A 22,574-nucleotide genomic window follows, 5' to 3' on the forward strand; every position below is an offset into this window, starting at 1 on the left:
AGAGATACACAGCAATAATGGAAACAAACGCATGTCATATTACAATAAAGATAGGTATAAAATTACTAAATGCACTCTATGATAATATTGTGGGTTCTGATAAGAGCCCCATGCGTATATTGCTAGTGGAGCCATGGCTCATAATAATGGCAGTAGAAGGCTGCGTCAAGCACAATCACAGCATCAGTGCAACCAGGACCCACAACACAAGTGTAGCTTCAGACAGGACGACAGCAATGGCAAAACCAAGACCACTATCATGGCCAGCCGGGGGTACAGTATTAGTGCAGCCACAGCACGAGCATGACCAAAGGCAGGGTCACAGCACCAGCACAGCTATCACCACGATCAGGCGCAGCCAAGATTGCAGCCAGGATCCAAGCAAACTAGGAAACAAGGGAGCAGGAATACTCCGGAGAGGCAACGGAGTTAGCGTAATGCAGTTAACAGACATGAGCGTTTTCAGATGGAGGGAGCAAGAGAAGGAAGAAGGAGCTCAGTGTATTATAGAAAGTCCCCCTAGTTATGTCAGCCTAACTAGGGGCTGGTCCAGGTAACCTGAGCCAGCCCTAATTATAAGATTTGTCAAAGAGGAAGGTCTTAAGTCTACCCTTAAAAGTGGGAACGATGTCTGCCTCCCTGCCTGAAACTGGAAGATGGTTCTATAAAAGAGGAGCATGGTAGTTAAAGGCTCTGGTTCCCATCCTCCTTTTGGAGACTTTGGGAACCACAAGAAACCCTGCGTTTTCAGAGCACAGTGAGGGTTGGTAAGGAACTATGAGATGCGACCGATAGGATGGAGCCAGACCATTTAGAGCTTTGTAGGTAAGGAGGAGGATTTTAAATTAAATTCTGGGTTTTACAGGGAGCCAGTGCAAAGAAGCTAAAACAGGAGAAATATGGTACCTTTTGTTGGTTCCAAATAGAACACATGCAGCAGCGTTCTGCACCAGCTGGAGAGATTTGTTGGGGCAACCGAATAATAGGGAGTTACAGTAATCCAGCCTAGAAGTGATAAATGTATGTACTAATTTTTCAGCATCTGTTTGAGACAAGATATGTCTAATTTTTGCGATGTTATGCAAGTGAAAGAAAGCAGTGCTAGAAGTTTGTTTTATATTGGAGGCAAAAGATAAATCTTGATCGAATAAAACTCAGAGGTTCCTTACAGTTGTGCTAGAGGCCAAGGTAATGCCATTTAGAGAAATTACATCCTTAGGAAAGGATTTTCAGAGGTGTTTGGGGCCTACGACAATAACTTCAGTTTTGTCTGAGTTCAACATCAAGAAATTACGGCTCATCCAGGCTTTTATGTCCTTAAGACATATTTGAAGTCTAGATAACTTATTTCATCTGGTTTCATAGACAGATACAGTTGCGTATCATCAGCATAACAATGGAAATCTACAGAGTGATTTCTAATTATGTTGCCTAGGGGAAGCATATATAAAGTAAAAAGGATTGGTCCAAGCAAAGAACCTTGTAGCACTCCGAAGCAGACCTTAGTATGCATGGGGGATTGATCATTGACGTGAACAAACTGGGAACGATCTGATAAGTATGATTTAAACCAGTTTAGTGCCATTCTTCGAAGGCCAATTAAGTGTTCCAGTCTGTGCAGTAAGATGTGATGGTCAATGGTGTCAAATGGGACACTGAGATCTAATAGAATTAAGACAGACCCCAGACCTTTATCAAGACATTTTATTAAGTCGTTAGCAATTTTTACTAATGCCGTCTCTGTACTATGATGAACTCTAAAACCTGACTAAAGGTCCTCAAATAAACTATTATCTTGGAGAAAGTCACAAGGTTGATGAGCAACCACTTTCTCAAGAATTCCTGTGTCTTCCTGTGTCCGAGGTCAGGTCAGTTGAGGGCAAGAGTCTTTGCACAGCACAAAACCTGCTCTTATATAGTGCTTAGGGGGCGTTACCTGTGCCAACAGGTGAATTGTGATCAAGTGGGATTCATCATAGGGCGCACCTGGTCAGAGCAGATTTGGGTGGTCTAGAGTAAGCAGCAGTTAATTTTCTGGTAAGAGAAAATATAAGAGCAATTTAAGAGAATGTTGCTGCATGAGGTCCATTGTGTGGTCTGGACCTGAAGCCAAAAGAACACCTTCACTGGAACATTGGACAAAATAAATTCTTCACAAAGCAGTGAAATTATATTTATCCTGTGCACCAAATGAATCACAATGAGAGGAGGAGATGTGCCCGGTGCCCGGGCTCTAGCAGCGTGTGCCATATATTGACTAAACTGCAACAGTGAAATGTTTTTTTTTACTTAGCTTCTCTTGAACTTTGTCCTTTATTATTCAGGTTTTTCCTCTTGATGTCCCTCTCCACTCCTGTCTTCTTGCCTGTTTTTTTAATTATCTTACATTGCATTCCTGTTTGTCTTTCTCCTGCCACTTCCTTCCATTCCCCTTGCCTCTCCTACCTCAGCTGCTCCACTTCGATGTCTCTTCTTATTTTGACTTTCAAAGCTCACACTGAAGTAGTACTCAAGTAGTAAAAGTGGAGGGAAATAGAGAGTCTTGTGTAGATGCTGAAAACAGTTGGAAAGGAATTTAATTTGAAATGCCATCATTTCATTCATTCTGCTTCCATTCACATCCTCCCCCTGGATAAAATCTCTCTCTCACTCTCTCTCTCTCTCTCTCTCTCTGTCACTTACCTCTGTAAAGGTTAGAAAAGAACATCTTCCAAAAAGTGAGAGAAGACTTTGGGAAAGTTTTAATATAAGAAGTCTTTTCCAAAAAGTGCCAGAAATACAGGGATGCCATGTTGGTATCTAAACACACTTTTTAGACAACTTTGAGAAGAACATGTAAAACGGAAGACTGAGTTTTAGGTGACAGGAAGGATGTGCTGCAGGGAGGAAAAAGGAAGGCCAATAATTGGAGGTGAGTAACAGAGAGAAAGTAACTTTGGAAATGAAGCCAAAAAGATTATTTTCCAGAGACATAGAGGGGTATATTGTTAAGAGAATGCACAACAATGAAGTCTTCAACAGTTTGAAGTTTATAATCTGATGCATTAAATGTTGTGGTTGCTCTCTTCCATGTGAAACTAGACCTTATTTCCTGATATCAGACACTCAGTTTCCATCCTCAGTCTGTGTGGAGGAGGGGGATCTTTTTTTTCTACAAATTACTAGAGACCAACATATCTTTGTAGCCTTTACTCAACTTTATTAAATCTCTTTTCAAGTAAGACCTAGCCATGACATGGTATATTAGCAGCATAAGACACACTGTAAATGCAAATAAGTTAGCAGTACTCAAAAAATTGAGTTGCCACAAATTTTATATATTTTTTTAATTTATAAACTAAACATTTTGAGTTTACTAGAACAAATATTTTAAGTTGATTTTAAGTTTACTACATGTACTTTTTGATTACAGTGAAATTGAATGACTGATTAAGTAAACTCAAATATATTAAGTACAACTCAGAATAATTATTCACCCATACTCATTGCAATAAATTAACAGAAATTAATAATTTTAACTTTGAGAACCCATAATTTAATTTTCCATACACTTAATATTTATTAGTTTCTCTTTCAAATCTTTTACTTAGCCGTAACTCGAAAAAAAAAAAAATGAATTCATGAAACTCAAATTATTTACCTCAAAACTTAAAATATTTGTGGCAACTCATTCCCTTAATTATAATGAGTACAACCAAATTAAAAAATACATCAAATTAAAAGTATGAGTAATATTGTTTTTATTATTCCAAAATAGAGGAGAAACGTTCTGCCCAGGCTCTTACGTTTTAAAAGACTGAAAAATAAATAAAATTTTAAAGACAAAAATAAATAATAATAAAAAAATATGGAAATTGTGTTTTAAGTGCAGTCTGGATGTAAACCTGTAAGGCAGCAATTTATTAACCACTCATCAACTCTTCATATCTCTATAACTGCTAAAATGTCAAAATTATACATTTACATGTACAAAGGCAGTGTGTAGCAAACTTAGGGACATTTGGTTTAAACCTAGCGACTTTAAGAGGTACACTATGTCATTTTGGAAAAGGAATTAAAACTCAGAAGGGTTGATGTAATAATGTAATAATTCAATCTCAATATTATTTTGATATAGTTCCATAACTTAATAAATAAGCTATCCCAAGGAGGTAAGGTTCTTGGAACACAGAAGCTAGCTACTTAGAAGGGTCCTGCAACTATAAACAATGTAAAACAGTATGAAACTGTGTTCTCTTCTGATTAAATTTCTTCTCCAAAATATGCATATTTAAAAACAATATTTGTAAAATAATACCATATTTTACCACTAGATGTCAAACGTGACATTGGCAGCCACTCCTGAGCAGAGCATAGTGGGAGAGCCCATGAGTGAGAGCGTAGTTAACGCCTCCAGACCCCTTGGTTGCGGTAAATGCAGGTTCAGGCGGTTTACATAAAATCAAACAGGTGTAAGCTTGTGGATCAGATCTGACCGGCAAAACCTGATATCAACCCAACTCTATTTATAAATGTCATGAATACTTTATACACGTTTAATACAACGCTATATATTTTAACAATGTTAAAATGTAAACATTAACAAGTACAGAGTGTGTACTTTGGGCAACTTGCACACAAACAGTTGTTAACATGGATAATGGCACATATTAATGTTGTGGATCATGCGCTAACCAAGTGAGCCACCCAAATCCACTATTCCTTTTCAGATCTTAAGTTCTACACATTTATCAACAAGTCATTCTTGAGAGTCTGCACTCCGGGTGACAGTTTATGGTCATCCAGACCGAGTAACACTTTCTGAATGCATTCAAAAGTATTGGTAAGTCCTTTGGGATAGCTGAGATGTGGTGCATAGATCAGGCTGAACATTATCAGAAAGGCATCAGCAAGTTTTGGGAGATTGACCACCACATCACCTTCTAGGACGACAGAGATTTTCACTGGGTTGTAGTGAAATGGACTCATGGCATTGTCTGTGACGGTTGTAAGGAGAGCCACTGATGCATCCCCAAGATCTGGCTCATCCATATGAAATAATGAAATAATGAAAAAATAATCACTTCCACTGAAATACCATGGACATTAAGGATGTGACAAAGAGAGATTTTTGATTACAGCTGATCCGCCTCATAAAGAAATAGCTGTGTAAACAAGACCATTCCTTCTGCTATTTTGTGCTCTTGATTACAGAGAAGGGCACTGCGGCACACAGTCAATTGTTTAAAAAAATAAAAAAAGAATCAGCACAGCCCTTGTGGCCACAAAGACTATAGGTTTGAAAACATCTGGTCAAAGGACTGCAACACGGTTACATTTACAGAAATTGATTAATGCGTGTTCTTACAAATAAATGAAATTTGTGAAAGTGAAAATATTACCACAGACTTACCACACATGTTTTGAAAAATCCAGAGGCTTCCTCACACTGATATACAGGAAGGGCATGGAGAGCAGAGGTATGCCTTGTGTGGACATCATGCATTTCCAAAGAAGATTAAAATTGTGTAAATACTGTGACAAGTTTACTAATTACACCTAATGTCAAATAGTCCCAACCAAATGGCCACATCTGAGCATAAATCAATCAAGATAACAGTGACGTATTTGGTGCTGTCAAAAAAATTGCAAAAATATGGACTATGGAGTGGTGCAATTGTTGAATTCAAAATTTCATTTGAAATTATTAAAATTAACCATTACACAGAGATTTAACCTGTGAAATGTATAATCACCTGTTCATCGTTGACTTTGAAAATGTCAACTAGAGCATCTGCAGTCTTTCCAGTTTTGGAAGCCCTCTGCCGAAATAAGGCCTTAAAATGAGGAGTGTGATGATCAAGTCCAGCATAGAATGTGTGAGGCAGGTTCTGGTTGATTATCCATTGGAACTCTGCATGCACCTACATTTAAGAAAAAGGACAAGGACAGTGCAGTAACAACAATTAGTTATTTCAAGATGAGTGAATTAAACAAAACTACACATAAAGTGACATATGTGATTGGCAAAGGAAAACAGGTGAAAGATTTGATCTATTACCTCACACTGCTTATGAAGAGCAGGCCAAAGGTCCATGAGTTGTTTCACTGGTGGGCAGGACATCCCTATGGTCTGCATCATCTTACTAATGATGGGTAGGTCTCTTTCAGTCTTCTTCAGTTCTTCAAAAATGGTCTGCCTTATACTTTCAAGACTTGAGGGGCAAAGTTGGCCAGAAAGTTGACTTCTGCACGCTTGGGTCTTTTGATGTTTGAGTGTGAAGGTTCATTCTCAGGGTTTCTTTGGCTTGATTTTCCAGCATTTACAGTGTCCTCTTAACATCCAGCCCTTCTCATCTTGGTCCTGTAATTGCCCATTTTAAACTTGATGTTATTCTTCCAGCCATTCCATCCAGTGTCAGATCCTGCTTCTTTTAAACATGTTTGGCCACAAGGGCCTCAGCTGCAAATTTTTCTAAAATGTCATGCTTTTGGTCCCTTGCCAACTGAAGAGGTCTTCCATTCTTCTCAAATTCAGTATTCCCTCCTCCAGGTGTCAGCTCAACATCTAATGCAAATGTGGGAATTGGAAAAGGACCTGGAGGCTATCTTAGACATTCTGGGGATGACACATGTGAACGTATTTCTGTCAATGCATGAGAACTGGAATCATGTGCAAGTGAAATGTGAACAACAGCTTTTTGTGGCAACTCCTTGATATCAATGTAAGTTTCCCATCAAAGTCTGGATCTTCGTATTGCAAGCTGAAGTCAAGATCCAATTCCAATTCGATCCTAATCAGACTGGCCAAGAGCTGAGTTTTAATTTTCTAACTCAGTCTGCCTCAATGACACGAAGGAACTTGTTTTGTGGGACTTCAGCTGCCATTGTGCTAATAAATGAAGAGACAGAGAGGTTACAAGATTGCAATTCTAATAGTTTGCAATGAATTGAAAATAGAGAAAAATTACTATGTAGAAACTATATTGAAAGCTGTCAGTTCTAAAATATTACTGGAATTATGTCAATGTGACTGTCAAAAGATATTTTTTTACTGTATTTTTGTTGAGAAGTATGTGGGTCACAGGGAAAAAAAATAGCAATACACTGAATCTGTGAGTTGCAGTCAAGCCATGCTGCTCATGTGGGCTATGTGGCTCCTCTAACCGTAACATGAGCGCTGAAATGAAAAGAAGACATTCCGTGATGCACATGCTCCACCAGAGTAGGCAGCAGACATTATTTCTGGCGGCGAGGACAACAAAAATAGGGATTTATTCATATTGTGCCTACGCTTAGTGTATGCAGAGAGTGGGACTGTGTCATTGAACTCAGGTTTTAGGTGGAGAGACAGGCTTGTCTGTGTGGCTGACAGCTCGTAGGACAGTAAATGTTCTACATACCAGGAGTCATAATCATAACAGAGAAAAGAAACATTGTGATTAACAAAGTAGATCTGTGCTAGTTTGCAAAATTTAGATAGTCCCCCACTGACTCCAACTGACACAAACATTCTACTGCTATAGTCTGTGCCATCAATGATCACCTTTGATGTCTAGAAGACCGTGTCTCTAGTTGTTTTTGTCTTGTGATGTTTGGCCTCAAATCGCATGGTCCAAACATGCACCAAGGACCCAAAGCACTTCACTAGGGTACACTGCAAAAACTGTGATCAGGGTTAATTAATATTTACTAAATAAATAAGAGTAAACTATACATAATAAAAAAGACTGTGTACAGTTTGGAATCACACTGAGCTGAATTCACTAATTTTTAATCATTTATTAAGTGAGTTTTACTCAGCTTTTTCTAAAATAAAATCAGCTGAGAACCACTGAGTAGAATTTAATTATATTTATCAGGAAAGTCAAAAGTGCAGAAAATTGATAAATTTTACTCATTGGGACGTCCTAATTTTTACCTTCTACAATCCCGCCCAATGCATATTTCATCACACCGACATGAAGTCTGCCACACGTCATGGACTACCGTTTGCTTTAAGGTAAGACCTGTTTAATTGTTCTTAGTTAACAAACAATTCAAGTGTCTATAGCAGTTAACATTGTTTTGTGTTACTGCAAATTACGAAACATGCCAACTTTACTGCAATGTAAGTCAAAATGAAGTTATAGTGTTAGTGATTGGAAGTCAGCCTACATCGTCTTTCGACTAAACGCATCGCAACGATTGAAAAAGTAATCTCACTGTCAAAATTTAATGTTACTTTCAAAAGTGTAACGTAATACCGTAATATAAGGTCCGTAAAATACAAGCTAATCTTTTATTTAATTAAGTTTCCTGGCCTCAGCCGAAGCCCCCTCCCCCTCCTCCCCCTCCCCCACCATAACAAGCTAGCTAGCACGCGCCGACACCATGATGGTGGAACAAACGTTTCTCTCAACGGTGAGTAATCAACTTAGGAGTTTCGTATAAAGTTACTGCATTTAGTTTTCACAATTAAATTGTACTAACATTTTTACTCAAGTAGCATGTTAAAGGCAGAATACTTATCAGCTTTTGTACCGTTACACATTTCGGAAGAAAAAAGTCGTTTTTGTGTCATTACATTTTGAAACACAGTGCGCTGTTTCGTCTTTCTTTTTTTGAATTTGGCGTTATTTTCACTGAACGCCTGTTAATGTATTTTGAGCACAACGGCAGGCTAATCCCAAATTCACTCTCACCGAGCCTCTCCATTAACGTTACGTCAGTTACATTCAGATGGCACGAACAGCCTTCCTCGAATTTTTTTCCCTCAGTTTTCTCGGAGTAACGTTATGCTTTCAAACTGGTTGCAGCTCACACGGACAGATGAACAGTTACATTCAGTTACACAGTTACACCGATTGGCGTTTGTGAATGCTGGCTTGAGATCAGTACATGTAACGCTTGGTACGGACTCTGAGCTGCCAGAGAGAGGCTTCGTTGGTCCGTCTGTTTGCGACCACACATTTAACACTGTACATTATGTTAATATGCCACGCTAAATGCTACGCGAAGTCTCCTTTTCCCCACTAACGTTATAGAAGGCATACTGCCAACAGCAGAGTAAATCACTCAGTTAGGCATTGGACATTCTTATAGAATGATGAGAACAAAATAAATACTAGAAAAAGAGACCATATCCACATGGAAAAATTACCAAAATACATTTCGTTTTATGAATAATTTGCTCTATAATGTGTCATTCACTGATAGCCTTCCTTAGGTGAAAGTGAAGAAAGGAACACACACTTGTAGGTTTACGAGACAACTTATGATGAAACAGCACATCTTTTGATTATATTAAACATTTCTTTGTTAGGGTTATTCTTAGCCTCATTATTATTATCATCCTCTTAAGGTAAAGGATCTACAAAGGTTATTAAGCTTCAACAATTATTTCATGCCACTCTTTTTATGATTAGCTATGTTTTTATTTTTCATGGAAGTAAGTCTATTGTAAGGGTGTCTAACTAGTCTTTCAGAGGCTACTGGGTTATTTTAGTTATTTTAGCCTGTGTTAGCGAATGTAGAGTAAGATATTCATCAATACAATGCCAGCAAGAAATTATGTAGTAATGGATTGATTTCATTTCAGAAATTTCATTTACAAATATTTACAACTGTAACTCTGTTCCCATTATCGGGTGATTGAATTGTTTTGATTTGTTGGTGAACTGATTCGATCATTTTCAATTTACCTGGTGTGAAAATATGTGTTTATGTACGTTTTTAAGTTTTGTCAACAGTGACATAAATAGAGTGCATTACAAGCAACGGCTATGACAAACTCCAGATTTTCTTGTCCAAACAGTTGGAAGCAATTTGGGAAATAGGACCTTCTCCTCTGGCTGCACTGTCTGATATGCACAATGTTCTTTCTGTTACAGGATGCTGATGAAGACAGTGTGTCACAGGACCTTGCTGTTCAAAGTCTGAAGATCTACAACATCAAAGCTAACACGGCAGAGGATCCAGACAACATCGGTATCGTGGTGGATGGCATGAAAGTTCTAACTGGTGTGGGTAACTTTCCAAGGGCTTGCTCCCTGCTCGTTGGTTTGGCGTATGCTGTGAATCTTGCCTATCCAAAGGAGCTCAGATGTGTATGTTGCACTTGTGGAGTGCTGGATAAACATGTTTTTAAAAGTTGCACAAATAAATGTTTATTTGCTGCTGTTTTATGCATTGTAATCTGTTGATGTTTCTTGATGCCTCAGTTTACTTAAGTTTGGTCAGGATATTTGATAAATTAGACACAGAAAAATTATGGCAACAAAGTGACATTCAATATTATTGAATAGATTTAAAGACAAATTAAAACTTAAAATGAAACAATTATTTTAGGTACAGATAAATAAGAACAAGAGTGTAAATGTGTTGAATTAAGCAACAATGTGCTAGAATATGAGTTGATATAATTTATTTCATTTACTTCATCCAAATAATTTCTATGCAGGTATTTAGTAAATGTAAATCAATTTCACCCATATAATTGATAAATATAAGTCAGTTTTGCCTAGATTATCAGTAAATATGAATCAATTTCCCCCAGCTATTAAGTAAATCTAAATTACTTTTGCTCAGATACTTAGTAAATATAAATCAGCTTTCCTTGTGAAATTGGCTAGGATTTACTAAATATTTTTTGGCGATGTAACTCATCATTTGGCATGCTATTACTAAATCCAACTCATTTCAACTGTTGCTTTTATTGACATGTACTTAATTTTTTGTTTGAGTTAAGTTAATGTATTCAATACTTTTTAATCAAATTGTAGAACTTAAAATCTATTCAATTATATTATGTGTCACTTTGTTGCCACAATTTTTTTAAGTAACCATTGGTCATATTTTTCTCAGTGTAAGTATTTGTCTGTGATCATTTATTTTGCACACAAAATAGTCCAATACATACAATACTTTCCAGAAGATCTGGAGGAAATCCTGTGATAGAATGGAAGTAATGCAGTGACTCACTCAAGACACAATCACTTTTAACACCAAACTGACTGCTGTCATTCTCCGGGACATGAAGGTCATGACTGGCCTTGGTTCTCTGAACAAACTTTTCCTCTTCCACTTCAGTTGTTTGAAACGGTTCATTTGTGGCCATGCAGAATCTGCAAACATACTCTGTACAACTACAAAAAAATACCCTAATTCATGGGCTGCCAGCTTCTCAGCAGAAACACAAAAGATAGTGCCTTTCACATTCTGATCAACAGATTCAATGAACACACCATCCTTTTCAAGAGTGTGAACATCATGCAGCAATGGAACGAGTGCAGCTGTACATCCATATTTCTGGACATCTGTCACTTTTGCTAGCAAAGCAAGCTATATAGTGTGAATTTGATCGGTATTTGGGTGGCAGATTGGCAATGACAATATACTGCAAAAAGTTTGTAAACTTTACTCAATATGCCAAGAGGGTTAGCAATTTCAAGCTCATCAATATATATCTGTATTGCTAGGTTTAGATCTACTGTTGAAAGTAACTGGTTTTCATGCAAATGAGAAACATCATGATATGACACACAATGACCAGTGTCTGTGTTTAGTTCTCTGATCTTGCTAAGAATGTCTGTATTTTTAAATAACTCCTGAATCATATAAATTATTGGAACATACATATTTGTATGACCAGGTGGCTCTACAAAGTACTCTACTGGCATTACCAGAGGATAGTTGTGCTCTATAAATGTCTTTCTTTGTTTGGAAGAGGACAACTCCACACCTTTGGAGGTAGCATTAAATACATTAGAGTCCATGACAGCTCTTACAACTTCATTGAGTGTAGAATCTGTAATATTGTGACCGTATCTCTGCAATGTATCCTTAACTGTCTCCTTTATCAAAGGCTCAGATAAAGAGAAGATCTGATTCAAGTGATCCACTATTTCTTGTGTAGCTGTGTTTGACACATGAGGAATAGCCTGCATATTTAGAAATAGAGAAGCCATATTAAGTTTGAGCTGATTTTTGAGTTCAAAAGTATCACACTGCTCATCATCCTCCATTTCTGTGCTCTGATCTGGACAGCACAATGTGCTTAAATTTACCTTATCTTACGTTATAAAACCTGAATAATAATAATAATAATAATAATAATAATAATAATAATAATAATAATAATAATAACTTTTATTTAACCAAGTATGTTCCATTGAGATTAATGATCTCTTTTGCAAGAGAGAGCTAGCCAAGAATGGCAGCTCATACAGTTACACATTATTTAAACACATAAAAACATTGAACTTAAACATAGAAGATACAAATAACAATTAGATTTACAAAAATCTGTTTAAAAAATAAACAAAAAACATTGCACTTAACCCTTATGCCCTCGGGCATTTTTGTACATTTTTCTCAACTTTTTTTTTTCATTTGGTGATCATTTTGGCTGTGTTACAGCTTGTGGCATGAATTTTTATTTTAGCGCACACACACACACACACACACACACACACACACACACACACTCTCAATCCATTTATCTGTTTTCTGTCAAACACACACACACACACATACATCATATGTTCTGGATCTTGGATGTTTCTGTTTCAAATGTATGTTCATATTTCATATGTTCTGTTGTGTTCTCTTTTGTTGTTTAAGTTCACAAAGTTGTTGTAGTTTGCACAATAAATGTTCACACTGATGAATCAGATGATGATTTAAAAACTTATTTCACAAACACACACACACAAATCACTCTTGGGACCACCTGGTAGTCACATGGCTCCATAATATAATGGCAAAAATACAAGAATTTCATGCATCGGCCTACAATGGGAAAACAGCTGAATCTGGTGGAATACAGTAAAAATGTCAAATATCACTACTTTTCTTCAAAATGGAAATGCTGACATTACAGAATGCATGATTTTATACTGTAATGGCAGTGAGATTAAAAAATGTGTTTATAATGGAAGTCGAGCCATTTTTGGCCATGAAGGTGTCCAGAGGGAGTATCTGGTGCTACAGAAAAAATACTAATGCAATCAAATCAATTTTGTTGCTAATCTTTGACACATCCAAGACTCTAATCACCACCAAAGTCCGATCCCCCTACTATTTGTTATATGGAAAAAAATTAATTTTCTGTGATTTTTTTGTAATAAATCATTAGTAATTCAAACAATTAAACTGGCATTTAAAGGGTAAAAATCCTGAAAATGATTGAATGTTTGGTAGTTTTGAGCAAGTCAAAAAATATTGATGTATGATGATTTAATAGCATTTTTTCTGTGCGTGTCCATTTTTGCCACGAAGGTGTCCAGAGGGTAGTAAATTTGAGGAGGGCACAAGGGTTAAATAAAACATTTGCACTCATAAGACCTAGATATAATTGGATTTATCATTGACTCAAAAGCATTCAGAGTAATCAGTTTTTGAAGTTTGAGCTCTGACTGCAAAATGTTCCATGAAGTTGGAGCTGCAAACCTAAAAGCGTTCTTCCCCATTTCTGTTCTGACCTTAGGAACAGTAAAAAGTAAAAAATCCTGAGAACAGAGACTGTAGGCCTTATTGTTCAAAATTAAAAGCGATGATAAATAAGATGGAATCCTCTCAAGCCTTGTGAATAAAGACAAACCAATGGCCAAGCCAGTGCACACGTAAAGATGGCTAATTTACTTTTGTATATAAGACACAGTGATGAGTAAGAGCTCCACAGTTTGTGATAAACCTCAGAGTGCCATGAATATGTGCCTTAAAAGACAAGTGGTCATTGATCAGGAACCCTAGATATTTAAAAGTAGATACAGGCTCTATTTGTTGACCATTACTGGTGAAAATGGTCACCTGTTTTAACCTTGCTACTTTTGAATTAGTAAAAAACATAAGTTTTGTTTTATCAGCATTTAGAACAAGTTGCAGTTGACACAGTTGTTCCTGCACTCTGTCAGGTGCATTCTGCAGATAAGCAAACACTTCTGTGGGCGTAGGTGCAAGGCAATAAATGACTTTATCGTCAGCATAAAAATGAAAGGCTGCATTTGGGATATTTGCTCAAATATTATTTATATACAAGGTGAATAACAAAGGACCTAGTACTGAACCTTGTGGTACCCCTTTGTGGACAAACTGAATCTCAGAGGAAACACCTTCTGACTGTACAGCCTGGGTTCTATCTTTAAGATAGTTTGCAAACTATCCAACTGCCTGTACAGAGAACCCAGCTGCTATAAGAATCATGGTCCAAGGTATCAAAGGCCTTTGAAAAGTCTATAAACATAGATAGACAACACTGCTTATTGTCTAAAGCATCTGTTATATCATTTATAACCTTCAACGCTGCAGTGGTAGTACTATGTTTTTTGCGAAATCCTGATTGGAAAGTCGATGGAATAGAGTTAGTAGTCAGGTATTCCTTTACTTGTTCACTGACAAGGAATTCCAGTACCTTAGCCAGAACAGACAGTTTAGAAATAGGCCTATAATTGTTTAAAATAGTTGGATCTCCTCCTTTCAAGAGGGGAATAACAAATGCAGATTTCCAGACTTTGGGAATTACATTGGTCAACTAACTAAGATTAAAAATATGACAAAATGGAATAGCAACAATTTCAGGTGCTAGTTTTAAAAAGAAGGGCTCCAATTTATCTGGTCCTGGGGGTTTTTTAGGACCTTTAGTGACCACTTCTGTAGAAAGAGGGGTGAAATTAAAAGCCTGGACGTTGCCAGGAACCCTATCAGCCGATGGAGGGTCAATAGAAGACTTTTCACAAGGTGAAGATTTTTTAGAGGGGTTTTAGGAGGAAATAAAGTGTTTGTTGAAACAATTTAATATGTCTATTTTGTCAGTTACCCTGCTACCATCAATCAGCATACTAGAAGGGAGAGTAACTGAATTAGAGATGAAAGACAAAGATTTAATTGCATTCAAAAGTTTCTTTGGGTTTTTCAGACTTTTGGTAGTCATAGACAAGTAAAACTCAGCCTTTGTATTTTGGAGAAGAGAGGCAAATTTATTTCTTCATAGTCTAAAATGAAGCCAGTCACTTTCCAAACCTGATTTACGTGCCCTGGCCCACACCATATTCCGCTCATGTAGAGCTTCTGCTAGAGCAGTTGTAAACCAAGGGCTATCATGGCCTTTAATTCTAAATTCACGCAAGGGAGCATGTTTATTAACAAAGAGCTGAAATCTTCATTAAAGTAAGTCCAAGCCATTTCAACATCATCAAAAAGGGCAGTCCTATCCCAGTCAAAGTGATAAAGATCATGTAAAAAGGCCTGTTCATCAAACGTTTTCATATTGCGCTTCGCTACAAAACGTGGCTTTGTTTTAGGAAGCCTTGTGTCTCTTACTACTGCTGAGGATATTTGGGGTTGGGTCTAGTAGGGGAATTAATTGTGTGAGATTAAGAGAATCCCATTGTGCTTTCAGATCTTGGGACATAGGCGTAAGCCAGTCCCAGTTTAAATCTCCTATCAGAAGTAGTTCATTGTATTTTAGCTGTGATAAGAACTTTGCAAGAGAGGACAATTAAGTTTTAGGAGCAGATGGTGGTCTATAACAATCTACCAACATAATACAGTGAGTCTTCCTTAGTTCTATTTCATGTGCAAGCAACTCAAACTCTTTAAGGGCTGACTCTTTAAGCACTAAATTAACTTCAAAAATACTCCTGATGTAAATCGCAACCCCGCCCCCTTTTCTTGGATGATCAGCACGATAAACATTGTAACCATTAATACAAATATGGTTATCGTGCACAGATTTTGTGAGCCAGGTTTCAGACAAAAGAATAACATCAGCATTTGTTGACTTTATCTAGACCTTTATCAAGTCAATCTTGTTTAGTAGACTTCTTACATTTATATGAATTAAGCCAAGACCAGTTCTGAATTTAAAATCCGCAGGGGTGTAACAATGAGCCGGTATATCAGGGCCTGAATTAAGCTCAACATTCCCTGAAAGCAATAGCAAGCTTGCTCTTCTGACCTTGCTTTCTTGGCCAACACCTCAATAAGAGAAGGAGGGAGGATGGGTTCAGCCGTCCAGACAGGCTCTAACACCCCCTCACCCTCCCATTGTCTTTTCCTAGCCTATACCCTGATCATAGGGTTTGGGACTCTCAAATATTGCTTGGTTCTTCAAGAGATTCACCTTTCCCTTGCCCTTAAAAGCACTGGTACAATCTTCCCCAGACAAGACATAGCAGGTTACTGCAGTACTCGGGGCCCAGAGACTCAGCCACTTTGGACACATTTATGAGCTTGCGATGCATGCCAGTGCCGTGATCAAGGTATATGGTGAGGCTGATCCTGCTGGCATGGTAGAGAAGAATCATCAGGATGTCTGTGTCAGGGGTCCTCACTACACTGGACTTGTTCCCCCACTTGACAGCCTGGTGGAGGTACAGGACAACGCGGCTGTCTGTCTCCTCCTGATTTGATGGCAGGGCATTGATCTCAGATCAAGCCTGGACCTGTAACAAGTAAGGAAGGGGCCAAATACTATATCAAATTCTATGTATATATATATATATACGTATATAACACTACTCAATCTATGATTTTTTTTCATACCATGGGATGACTGCTAAAATCAAACACCAATAACTACAATGTATTGCCCTTATCCTCCATCAACTTACTTTGCCATTGGTTGAAGTAAGATCATATGATATCCCATCAACACACAACACCGCTTTCTTGCACTTCTCAAGCCGGGATGCGGTCTCATGGCCCTGCAGACCTTGATAAGCAGGTCACACAGCTGCTTCTTGTTTAGCGCATTGCCAAGGAAGTCATGGGGCTTGCGGATGTGTGTACCATCAATGATGTACTTCTCGGTAAAGCCGCGTCTGAGCCTCTCCTGGGCTTTGATAGAGTCTGGCTGGTAGTAATCTGTGGAGAAGACCAAGTCACGCTTGGCAGTCATATGGTCCAAGAGCTGCATGCAGATCTCCCCAAAGGTTGGTGGGAGGTTGATCATCGTGTGGAAGAGGGCATCGCCATCCTGTATGAAAAGTGCATCTTTAGAGTAGCAGATAATGAAGGATGGTGGCCTTGTCTGTCTTGGCAAAAAAGCCATCAGGAGAGCCAAGTGCATGAGGAACAGTCAATAGGAGGTAAAACATGAGTTCCTCAAGGTTGATGGGCATTTCAAGCAACTGGCACTTAACAAGCAGCTTTGTTCCTGGTACATAAAGAGCTGTAATGGAATATGAATAAATGAGTGAAGCATTAGTACAATGTCAACATTTCTCTTTTTATGAAGTATGCCATAACAATATTAGGTAATCAGTTGGGTCAATATCCACCTTGCCCTTTGCAGATGTGAGCTGGACTTTTTTGCTGCATTGATCCATCGTCCTCAGTTTAAGCTTCTTGAGGCATTTGAAGAACTCCTTCTTCTTGGAGACAAAGCGCTCATGGATAAACTGCTCCTTAGTAGCCCTGCATGCAGCCTCAGCCTGCAGCACATCAACGACGACCTCTGGATCTGTAGGAGCCCCAGATGCCATTGAATAGAGACAATTTTTGTCAGGGATCTTCCAGGGGTTGGTGAAGCCATTGATGGCCAAGATGACCCTCTGCACTGCCTCCTCGTACTTTTTAATCTGGGCAGGCTCCAGCTCACGGTGCTTTCCTGCCTTTGGGCAGTCTAGATCATCAATCATGCCACACATCTCCAGAGTCAGCTCATAGAGCTGAGCACATGCAGAAGTTGTGTGGCACTACTTCTTGTAGGTGCCAAACATATTGAAAAGACCACCTGCAATGTAGAGAGTGATGTATACTTTATGTTTGACATTTTGATCACAGCTTCTCTATTAATGTGGCCAAAAGCTTAAACTTGAATTATATAATCTTACTATGAACCTGTAATTAAATCAATGTGATTATGATTTTGTCCACACACTGAAGTACCTGAAGACTTGGCAGACTTCATGAAAGTCTCCTCCGTGGTCTTGTCCACTGCTGAGAGAGCCCCTAGGATTAAAGCTCTTGCAACAACGATGGCTTGTCGCTTGATGTAATCAAAGGCACCAGGATGGGAGTAATCAATGTTGGTGAGAAATGACTCAAACCAGGTCAGGTACCTTCTAAAGAATAAATGATAATTCAAATTCATACCACAGGTACGTTCAACTTAATTTTCTGTTATTGAATATTAGGAGAATGCATGCACAGACTACCTGGCATAGTTGTGGCCATCGTATGCAAAGAAGAGATCTGCCATGGCACCATTGCATACCCCTCATCAGCTTTACTGCTTCCACCTGCTGCTGTCACCTGCTCACCATCTCCAATCAAGCCAGTATATATGCAGCTTCACTCCGCTCACTCCTGCCAGATTGTCTTCGCTCTCATGCATGATTCTCCAGCACTTGTTTCTGGACTGCTTACCTGGTACTGACCCGACTCGCCTCTGACCTTTGCTTCATGTCTCAGCCCCGGTAAATCCACCAGCCTTCTGTCCCCGACTACGAGTTTTGCCTGCCTGCTTTCTGTTCCTTGTCTGCATGTGGCTTGTTGGTACTCAGCTTGTTCCTGCTCAGCTCAAAGACCCACTGTGTCAGCTTCACCTCGCCAGCTCCTCTCCTCTGGTGGCGTCAGCCTCGCCAACTCCATGTCAAGGTCTTGATCCACTCCCAGCCCTCATCTGAACCACTTTCCAGGAAAACTTCAATCTGCAGTGAGTTTGTGCTATTTGCCCTCCATCACACTCGTTGAGCCTTTTGAGTACTTTTGGACAATGTGGTAACTTGCCTGTCTGCCACATGGAAGACCTGAGTTTGAATCATGCCATACCTGCCCACTCTACTCTGATGCATTTTGTGGTTAGCTGTTTTCCTGCATTAACCTGCTGAATAAAGACTGTTAATTCAACAAACCTGGTTCATTTGTGCTGCAATTGGGTTCAAAAACGACTTCCGGACGGCTTCAAAGAGGTTCTGGACCACCATCCGGCGTCTCAGGAGGGGGAAACAGTACTCCGTCAACACTGTGTATGGTGGCGACGGGGCGCTGCTGACCTCGACTTGGGATGTTGTGGATCGGTGGAAGGAATACTTCGAAGACCTCCTCAATCCCACCGACACGCCTTCCGTTGGGGAAGCAGGGCCTGGGGACCCGGGGGTGGGCTCCTCTATCTCTGGGGCTGAGGTTACCAAGGTGGTCAAAAAGCTCCTCGATGGCAGGGCCCCGGGGGTGGACGAGGTCCGCCCGGAGTTCCTCAAGGCCCTGGATGTTGTGGGGCTGTCATGGCTGACACGACTCTGCAACATTGCGTGGACATCGGGGGCAGTGCCCTTGGACTGGCAGACTGGGGTGGTGGTCCCTCTTTTCAAGAAGGGGGACCGGAGGGTGTGTTCCAACTACAGGGGGATCACACTCCTCAGCCTCCCTGGTAAGGTCTATTCGGGGGTACTAGAGAGGAGGGTCCGCCGGACAGTCGAACCCCGGATTCAGGAGGAGCAATGCGGTTTTCGCCCCGGTCGTGGAACTGTGGACCAGCTCTGGACCCTTGGCAGGATCCTTGAGGGTGCTTGGGAGCTTGCCCAACCAGTCAACATGTGCTTTGTGGACTTGGAGAAGGCATTCGACCGTGTCCCTCGGGGAGTCCTGTGGGGGGTTCTCCGGGAATATGGGGTTTCGGACTCCCTGATACGGGCTGTCCGTTCCCTGTATGACCGGTGCCGGAGCTTGGTCCGCATTGCCGGCAGTAAGTCGAACTCGTTTCCGGTGAGGGTTGGACTCCGCCAGGGCTGCCCTTTGTCACCGATTCTGTTCATAACTTTTATGGACAGAATTTCTAGGCGCAGCCAGGGTGTTGAGGGGGTCCGGTTTGGTGACCTCAGGATTAGGTCTCTGCTCTTTGCAGATGATGTAGTCCTGTTGGCTTCATCGGGCCGCGACCTTCAGCTCTCACTGGATCGGTTCGCAGCCGAGTGTGAAGCGGCTGGAATGAAAATCAGCACCTCCAAATCCGAGACCATGGTTCTCAGCCGGAAAAGGGTGGCGTGCCCCCTCTGGATCGGGGACGAAGTCCTGCCCCAAGTGGAGGAGTTTAAGTACCTCAGGGTCTTGTTCACGAGTGAGGGAAGGATGGAACGGGAGATCGACAGGCGGATCGGTGCGGCGTCTGCAGTAATGCGGACGCTGCACCGGTCTGTCGTGGTGAAGAGGGAGCTGAGCCGAAAGGCAAAGCTCTCGATTTACCAGTCGATCTTCGTTCCTACCCTCACCTATGGTCATGAGCTTTGGGTAGTGACCAAAAGAACAAGATCGCAGGTACAAGCGGCCGAAATGAGTTTCCTCCGTAGGGTGGCTGGGCTCTCCCTTAGAGATAGGGTGAGAAGCTCGGTCATCCGGGAGGAGCTCGGAGTAGAGCCGCTGCTCCTCCGCATTGAGAAGAGCCAGATGAGGTGGCTCGGGCATCTAATTAGGATGCCTCCAGGACGCCTCCCTGGTGAGGTGTTCAGGGCACGTCCCACCGGTAGGAGGCCCCGGGGAAGACCCAGGACACGCTGGAGAGACTATGTCTCTCAGCTGGCCTGGGAACGCCTCGGGGTCCCCCGGGAAGAGCTGGATGAAGTGGCTGGGGAGAGGGAAGTCTGGGTTTCCCTGCTTAGGCTGCTGCCCCCGCGACCCGACCCTGGATAAGCGGAAGAAAATGGATGGATGGAAGGTAGGTGGACATCTTGTTAAAAGCCTTGGCCATTGCTGTCTTAAGTTCCATACAAAAGTCATATGTCTCCGAATGTCTGAGTCGTGCAAGGATGGTAGTGAGCTGCAAAGAGAGTAGAAAGAGTAAGGAGAGTAATTTGCTCAATATCAAATTTCAGTATCAAACTTACTTAAGCAATAGACATGAACTGGAAAAAAGTAGCGTAGGTGATTACTCACCTGTTTGCTTCGATAGAGATGCTGCTGTGGCACAGAGGAGGATGTGCTTTGGCAGTTTCCACTTGCTGTTGGTTGCAGCACGACGCACATCCTGTGTGATTGAAAAGACCAGCCTCTGAGTCTTCTCACACTTTTCTCCATCAAGCTCTGGTTTCCTTGTTCGCACCAAGTTAAGGAATTTTACAAGATCATCTGGGAGCAGCTCCTCCATCTCTATAGCATTCAGCTCCTGTGCAGTCGAGGGCCATGACAGCTTCTTTGACTCTTTGAATGGCTTCAAAGTGGGAGAATGGAGGGTGATCTTCATCTTCATCTTCATCTTCATCTGCTTGCAAACGTCTTATCAAGTTCTCACTGCGGTAGTCCGGATTGGGAAGACCTTGACGCTCCAGCTCCTTGAATTACAAGCTGAGGTGTTGGGATATATAGTTTTTGTCTAAATTCAGTCAGAAATAGTCTCTACTACAGTTTTAAATAGATGTGGCAATTTCACAACAGTGGACCTTACAGATTATTAATAAAGAAAGAAAATAAAGATGTGTTTTAAACATTTTCTGCTTGTTTTTTGCCCTTTTGTCCCGAAATAAAGTCAAGATGTGTTTCAATCTTAAAAATATCAAATCTAGTGAATTCATCGGGTCAGAATTGTATGGAGAAATGTGTTTATTTGTCTTTATATGTTGTTAACTTCAAAAGTTATGCCACTTTCATTTTTTTTTTCTTTTTCAGGTTTGTGATCAGGGTAGGTATAAATATTATAGGGTTTAAGATAAACCCCATGGGACATTATTTCACCCTGGGACCTGGCAGAATCTTATAGTAGACACTTCCAGGATTAAGAAAAAACAGGAAGCCAAAAACAAAATCCACCCTATGCACATGGCCCTTTTTAAACGTCTAGACTACTGAAGACATTTTGAGTATTCACTACTTATTCCATTTAATTAATTATAGTATTCAGGTTTACAGTGCACAAACAGTACAATGCCATCAAATAACAACAGTAAGCATATGAATGTCAAACTACATTGCATAACGCTGTGCAATAACAAGACAGTGATATTTAAATGTGAGCTGTGACCATTTCCTTTATTATGAGTTTATTATGAATCGTTTAAAGAGGTTGGAGTCTTAAGGTTGACCTTGGCCTGCAGGCTATTCCAGGACCAGGGACTGTAGTTGAACAGTCTTGTTTTGCCTCAGTGCTGGTCAAAGGAACTTTTAACTGAAGACATTTGTATGACCTACAATTATGACTGCTTTGCAAAAATGAAAACTTCTGGATTATATAAACTGTAAATTTACCTGAGATGATCTTAAAGACTAGAATGTACTGTTGTTGTAACCTTTGCAAGGCGGGGGATGGCCATTCTACCATGCTGTATAAGGTACAATTATGTGCCCTGAAGCTAGATTTAGTAATATACTTTAAGGCCAAGTGATACTGGGGGTCAAACATGGACTAGGTGGAGGGAAAGCCATAAATGGTATGGCCAAAATCGATCTGAGACAGAAATACACCAGCAACTAAGCATTTTCTCAGTAGTATATGAGTATATAGTAGTGAGTATATGAGTATATATGACTGTGTCATTTGCATACAAATAGTACTTGCAGAGTTTGAACTCATCACAAAAATTAATATCAACTAAAAAAAAAAAAAAAAAAGAATCTAAGGTATTTTAAGTCCACACTGATGTGTAGCCATACCAACATACTTGTTTTTCCAAGGTTGTAAGAGA

General features: G+C 40.1%; 1 pseudogene; it reads right to left on the minus strand.

Annotated features, from left to right (window-relative positions):
- Window positions 1–569: 569 nt before the first annotated feature.
- LOC121947895 lies at window positions 570–1,447 on the minus strand (annotated as a pseudogene).
- Between the last annotated feature and the right edge of the window lie 21,127 nt (window positions 1,448–22,574).

The sequence above is a fragment of the Plectropomus leopardus genome, chromosome 9 (genome assembly GCF_008729295.1).
Source record: "Plectropomus leopardus isolate mb chromosome 9, YSFRI_Pleo_2.0, whole genome shotgun sequence".
NCBI lineage: Eukaryota > Metazoa > Chordata > Actinopteri > Perciformes > Serranidae > Plectropomus > Plectropomus leopardus.